The sequence below is a fragment of the Schistocerca nitens genome, chromosome 1 (genome assembly GCF_023898315.1).
Source record: "Schistocerca nitens isolate TAMUIC-IGC-003100 chromosome 1, iqSchNite1.1, whole genome shotgun sequence".
In the NCBI taxonomy this organism is placed as follows: Eukaryota; Metazoa; Arthropoda; class Insecta; order Orthoptera; family Acrididae; genus Schistocerca; species Schistocerca nitens.
In genome coordinates this window covers 875,576,321-875,583,138 of record NC_064614.1, presented here as the reverse complement: position 1 = coordinate 875,583,138, position 6,818 = coordinate 875,576,321, and positions in this window count along the sequence as shown.

Genomic DNA, 6,818 nt, shown 5'->3' with positions numbered 1-6,818 from the left:
GTTCGGATGCACGGTCCGTGTGCCGACGGCTTTAGGGTTTGACGCTCAGGTTGTCCGCAAATTCTCTCTGTCCTTATCGGTTCTTTCCCCTATACAATGACGATAACACCTAGTGAAGCGAATTTCAGAGTACGTGTTGAAATTTAGGTCCCCCCCTGTAACGAACTGTATAAGTTTGCTCAGATGTGGGAGGAAGTCAAGGACACACGACCATGCCTAGTAAAGGACTACAGTACTGAACTATCCTTCAAGTTAAGCACAGATGTACTTGATTTACAGTGTAACAAATGAAACATAAAAATGCTCATAAGCGGACAGCTCAGCAGTTTGGGCTGTAGTGCTTTGGGCAGCTGCAAAGTTGAGGAGCCAATTTAGTCATGTAGATGACGATCAGTGACGACGAATCAGCCGAGCATTATGGACGTGGAATATGTTATGTCTTTTTTTGTAAAAACCTACTTTACTATAGTAACAAAAATTATTTTTCCTTGCTTCCTTGCTTTATGTGCTGTGGATTATAAGTTCACTTACATGCATGTTGTAGCATATGGAATCTATACTGACTCGTCACTTTTTATGCAATCAATTTTGCATGAAAATCTCACTATTAAAAATTTACGAATATCGTAGAAAAGACCCATACCAAACAAGGGAGTACCGATGCTGTGGTCATTGCCACAGACAAGACATTTGGTACGTCTGAAAATTTAATGCGTCCTTACGAAGGAGCAGCGCGGGGTAGCCGCGCGGTCTGGGGCGCCTTTCCACGGTTCGCGCAGCTCCCATCGTCGGAGGTCCGAGTCCTCCCTCGGGCATGGGTTTGCATGTTGTCCTTAGCTTAAGTGAGTTTAAATTAGATTAAGCAGCATGTAAGCCTAGGGACTGATAACCTCTTCAGTTTGGTTCCATAGGAACTTACCACAAATTTCCAAAATTTCCTTACGGAGGAAGGAGTTTAACAAACAATAAAATAATCCTTAAAAAACGATTGTCTCCGACTAGGACGGCACTTTGGCAAATAAATTGAGAACAGCGAACATTTTATCACCCAGTCGATATTCGAGAAGAATTTACAATTGCCATAATAAATGCATGCTGTGTTTTACAAAATAATGTGCCAGAAACAGATGGCTAAACATTTGAAGACATATTGTAAGTGCCTCCAGAACTGAAAATTCCCCACGTCCTAAAGCTGTCGAAAGTTGTCATGAAACTTGGCTGCTTCGACAAGTGCACAGACAATGAAGGCGGCCACATACGTTCTCTTTGAAATAGCCCGCTTACAATTGGCAGTGCAGAGCCACGAAATCACAGCGGCCCTGCTGCGCGGGCTACAATGCGCCGTAATTTTTTTTTATTCACTGACGCAGCCTGGCTGCCTAAGTGCTTTACAGTCCTTATGCTATCGACTTGGCTCTCTTCAACGATCTCTGCAACTGCCAGTAAGTATCCCCCTCCCACTGCTAAAATGGGGCAAGAACTCTACATATGCAGTCGACGACGAGAATATAGGCGACAAAAACTCTCAGTCTTCACCACCTACCTCAGATTCCTAACACTATCAGATATGGGTGTCTCTTTCTTACAATTACGCAGTTCGTGGTTGTACTGCTACAGAAACAGTGAACCAAGCAAGAACTCAGCGGTTTCTAACAAATAACATCACTGGACCTTAGATTAAAAGTCACCTAATGCTACTGAACGTCCAAAGTCATCCAAAGTGCTTTAGGATTAACTCTAAATAAGTTTACCATTACCATCCAAAACAGTTTGTCTATTCGACATCGGTCCAGGCAATGACGTAGGGCTTTAAGATTCAAAAATTTCGGAACAGACACTGGGTTCGAGGTTATAAAACAGTTCGTAACATTGCAACTCACTTGCAACTTGTGTATCGTAGCCGGCCGCGGTGGCCGTGTGGTTCTGGCGCTGCAGTTAAGAACCGCGGGACTGCTACGGTCGCAGGTTCGAATCCTGCCTCGGGCATGGGTGTGTGTGATGTCCTTAGGTTAGTTAGGTTTAAGTAGTTCTAAGTTCTAGGGGACTTATGACCTAAGATGTTGAGTCCCATAGTGCTCAGAGCCATTTGAACCATTTTTTTGTGTATGGTAAAATTGTTAATAGACGATAGGAACACGTTTTTCGCCTTTCTCCACCAACTGCAATTATTGCAGCACAGTCTTAACGAAGATTTAAAAATAATTAGGTCACTCTGTTACTGTCGATGACCAAGGGAGGCTTACAACAAACTTCAGATATATAATAGCCAAAGAAATGTCAAAGAGATCTGGTCACGAATTTCGAATGACATTATGACGTGAAAAGAAGGTAATGTTTAGAAAGTGATTTGTGAAGTGAACTTAAAGTTGATTCAGAGTGACTTATTTCCCAAAAACTACTGCTGAATTTACGAATTATCAATAGGCCAAAGTCATACATCGAAGCCATGATTAAACACGAATTCCAGTCTGCACTGGATATGTAGAACTATTTTCTTTAGTGTCAGAACGGCAACTTTCCATATATCAAATAAAGTTTGTGATTAGACGTTCCGAAAAAGAGTTGTTCCGAACACTAACTTAAATGAAACAAGAAGTACATTTGTTAAATGACTGATAAAGAATTGCAGCAATAAATTCAATACGATTTTATATTTATTTGTTGTTCCCAACACTTTATTCACAGATGAAAATTAAGTGTTTTTTGTGTAAGTTAATGACGTTTTGAATAATAGTTTCTATTTGTGAATAACGAATAGTAATTTATATGAATACCATTATTCGTCATTCACATCAATTTCGCCCTAGTCTGGTGCTAAGTGAAGGACATCGTACATGTGAACGCTGCACATTTGCAACCTATTTGCCAGTGAGGGCAGGAGCGTGAAATCCGCTTGGCTGCAGAAAAACCCTTAAATGCTGCGCCAGGGGCCCTATTCTGTTGTATCTTTCCGCCATTTTGCCGATCGATTCGGTACGCGAGCGCACCGAGCAATCTTGTTTTTGAAGCCCCACCATCATTCTGTAAGCATTTCGGAAGCGATGCCGAACGGTCCTAGTGAACCGAAACGCTGTTGTCAGTTGTCCTCGCGCCAACCAGTCAAAAGTAATGTGCCTCCTAACCGCGCATGCGCACTGCAGCGCCACAGCGGCACAAACTCTAAGCGGCAAATAGCTGACATCGGCATGCAATTCTTCATAGTATCGAAGAGTGTGGTTACAGTACGTAATACTGTTCAAATTTCGCTGACCACATGCATCCATGAATGCTTGATAATGATATAACATTGACTGTGTTCTGGAAACTATCATAAATGTCACATTATGTCATTTTATTCTCAGTTACATAGACGTCTTGTTTCGTAATGAATCTTTTGGAATATGAGTTCGGAATGGAGTGTAGTACTACATTGTACAAATACATCTGTAGAAACACCCGAAAAATTCGTTATTTTTTCTGTTTTCCGTCGCTCCTTAGTTGCTTCAAAATTCATGGAGGTATGTTCTGTCCATGAAACTAATAGAAGTAGTTTGTTTATTGCCATACACGTTTCATTTATTTTATTCTTGAAGATTGCCATACGCGTTTCGCTTCTTTTATTTGTGAAGATGCTTCACAAATAAAAGAAGCGAAGCGTATATGGCAATAAACAAACTGCCTTCAATTAGTTGCATAGACGGAACACATCTCCACAAAACCGAAAAATTGTTTAAGAGAGTGTCTAAGAATAAGAAGATGAATAGAACGTGATTGTAAATCGCTCCTAGAGAGCCAAATGATGATGTAGCCGGCTTCCCTGTATGATACATCAACGATTTGGTTCATAAAAACGAATTTAAAAAGACGCCTTTTCGAGAACGTGTGGTGAGTGCAGCTATAGAAGTTCCTTGTAGTTTATAACATGTATCTGATGAATCAAAATGTTTCATATGTGGTCGTATAGTCTGAAAATATTGTGGTGGGAATCTTTCATCTCTGTCTACAGTTGTTTAGGATTCGATCGCAGATAAACACTTGTGACAATCTAGAGTATAAAGCTGCTAGTTTCATTCGCAGTAATTTAAGTTATGCTCTTAGATCCTTGTCTGACCACACTCTCGGAAATCGCTACTTATTCAGAAAAAATTGGTGAATTACTTGTGACACAAAAAAGTATAAATTTCACTGTCAGTTGTTTCATGCACAACAATTTCATCTTACATTTCTTAAACATACTGAAGTCATGAAATCAAAGGTACTCATTACTGAGAAAGTGCACTCTTATCTGTAAATAATGACGAATATTTCAGAAAAATACATAACTTTGACGGTTAACGAAGTCTAAAAAATGTGTTGCAAACATGAAGAGCAAAAAACATTTTTCGACAGGAGAGTTCATTGGCTTACCAACTTCGCTGTTACAGCTCACATGCTTTCAGCCCTTCATTTTGCGTAATTCACTAGAGAGAGATGCAGGATACTTCATTGACGAATGATGCTGGCGTAAGCGGTAAATGCATGACATTATGGAAGTTTACCTCTATCAGGCTTCACAAAATTCCTTCCATTGTTACTTAAAAGTTTTCAACGCCTTTCGATAATTAATAAATAACCCATAAGCGAAAAAAGTATGCAAAGTCACTAGTAATTTCAGCTAAAACCCATGTGATATACCTGTATCTTAGCAGAGCTGATCTGTTGCAATCAATAATTTTTTAAACACTTACTTACGTTAAGATAACATGTATTTTGTGAGAATATTATTATATATATTATATACTTTTATGTTATAATCATCCACAGTAAAAACAGTACAAAGCATATTTTTAACAAATGAAAATAGTCTATTAAGAACTCACTTTCCACCTGGAGGCATCCCTGGTCATTCTCCAGTAACACGGTCACTAAATCCGAAGCTAAAACCGCTCAATATGTTTAAAATAGCAAATTCTAGTTGTAAATAAACCACACCGGACCGAACAAGAGGGTCTCACCGAAATGCAAAACCTCTCAGTACAGTTGTCGAAAATTCGTCAAGAGGACCGATCGGTAACAGGTCTCAGAAGCTTATTGAATAGGAACTTCCGATAAAGAACCGAAAATCACGTCGCTACCAAGGCTAGCCTGCTGCACCGATCGGTGTGAACGATACAGAATAGGGCCCCAGCCACATGGCCGGTAAATACGCACTCACATTGCTGTCATTAGCATTGGTAATCATCGGCAACTTCTGCCAACGTTCGCGAAAAGTATCCACACCTCCACTAGCACACCACAGGCGCTTTCTGGGCATGCAGAAAGGACACACGGTTGCATGGCTCTATTTTAGACACCATCATTACTATGCATGTTCGAGTGGGGTGATGCATTGGTTGGCACACTGAGACCCTATTCTGTATCTTTCTGCATTTTGTGGGTCGGTTCCTTACATGAGATCACCGAACGATCTTGTTTTCGACGGAGAGTCCTAACATTGTTCTATAAGCAATTCGGAAGCGATACCGAACGGTTCTAGCGAACCAAGACGCCGTTGCCAGTCCTTGTGCCAACCAATCAAACTAAATCTGCCTCAGATCTGTGCATGTGCACTTCATCACCACCATGGCATCAACCTGAAGCGGAATCTGTTTTCTGTCATTCCTTAGTTGCTTTAGAATTCAATGGGGTACGTTCAGTCTATGGAGAACTCAATAAAGAACTATTTGATGTGGTTGAGTGCCGGTGAAAAGTGTCCTACAAAAACCGGGGTACGCAGAGAGTGAGATGCCACTTCAGCTACCAGGATGCCCGTCAGACTGGCGTGGGCAGAGGCCCATGTGTGACTCATAGTGTTGAGATAAAGAAACAGCGTACGGTTATAGAAATAAATTAAACCGATACCGCCAGCCCCCTGCAACAGTGTCAAGCTGGCGTTCACGAAATATCCATATGCTGCCTGAAATATGTCTGCCATCGTAACCGTCAAGGGAAGGACATGCACAAAATGCAGTCCAGTTTGGAGACAAAGTAGATGTTGACATAAACTTTTCGTAGGCGCATGTCCATTCGACGCAATTTGTTGCACATGTCAGAGCACATATCTGGTGCGGCGATTATTGCTGTGGAACTGCACCCCTGAACATTTGAATATGGGCACCTTGTCAAAGGTCCACGTATTTTGTCTTCTTCACGTTGATGACGCTCCCAGCGACCGTCCTGTGCTGGCATAGCCACTGAAGTGCCATGTGCATTTCTTCCTGGCCAGGAACACCACATCATCGGCGAATGTACCACAACGAAAGGTCACGTCCCGTATGCAAATGCCTGCTAATCGCCCCTGTAGACCAAGCAAAGCTGGTTCAAGCGCTGCCGCAAATAATATACCCTAGAAGGGGTAATGTGGCCAGACTGGTAACCGTTCACCATCATGAAGGAAGGCGCTCCGTGGATCAGACGAAGGACCGCCTGTGCAGACTCTGGAGAGAAGCCCAAGCAATCCAAAACTGCGCGTAAGGAGCCGTGGTGCACTCGGTCGAATTCGTGGTCAAAATCGACGGCGACAAGGGCGCCTCGTATTTTTCAGGCCCTCGTCAAAGTAATTACGTCGCGGTATACTCCTAACGCTGTATGAATGTTCCTGACATCACCTAAACATGCCTGATCGGTGTGGATGGCTTTCCCGATAGCAGAGTGGAGACGTGTGCGGAGGATGCGGGCGAAGATCTTTAAGTCGTTGTTGAGGATTGTGAGTGGGCTAAAGTCCTGCCAGTTAAAACGACCATCCGGTTTCGGTACTGGGTTCAAGACGCCGTCTGAATTCTGTGGGGACAGTGAAATCAGGGCGGACCAGTTCTTGAACC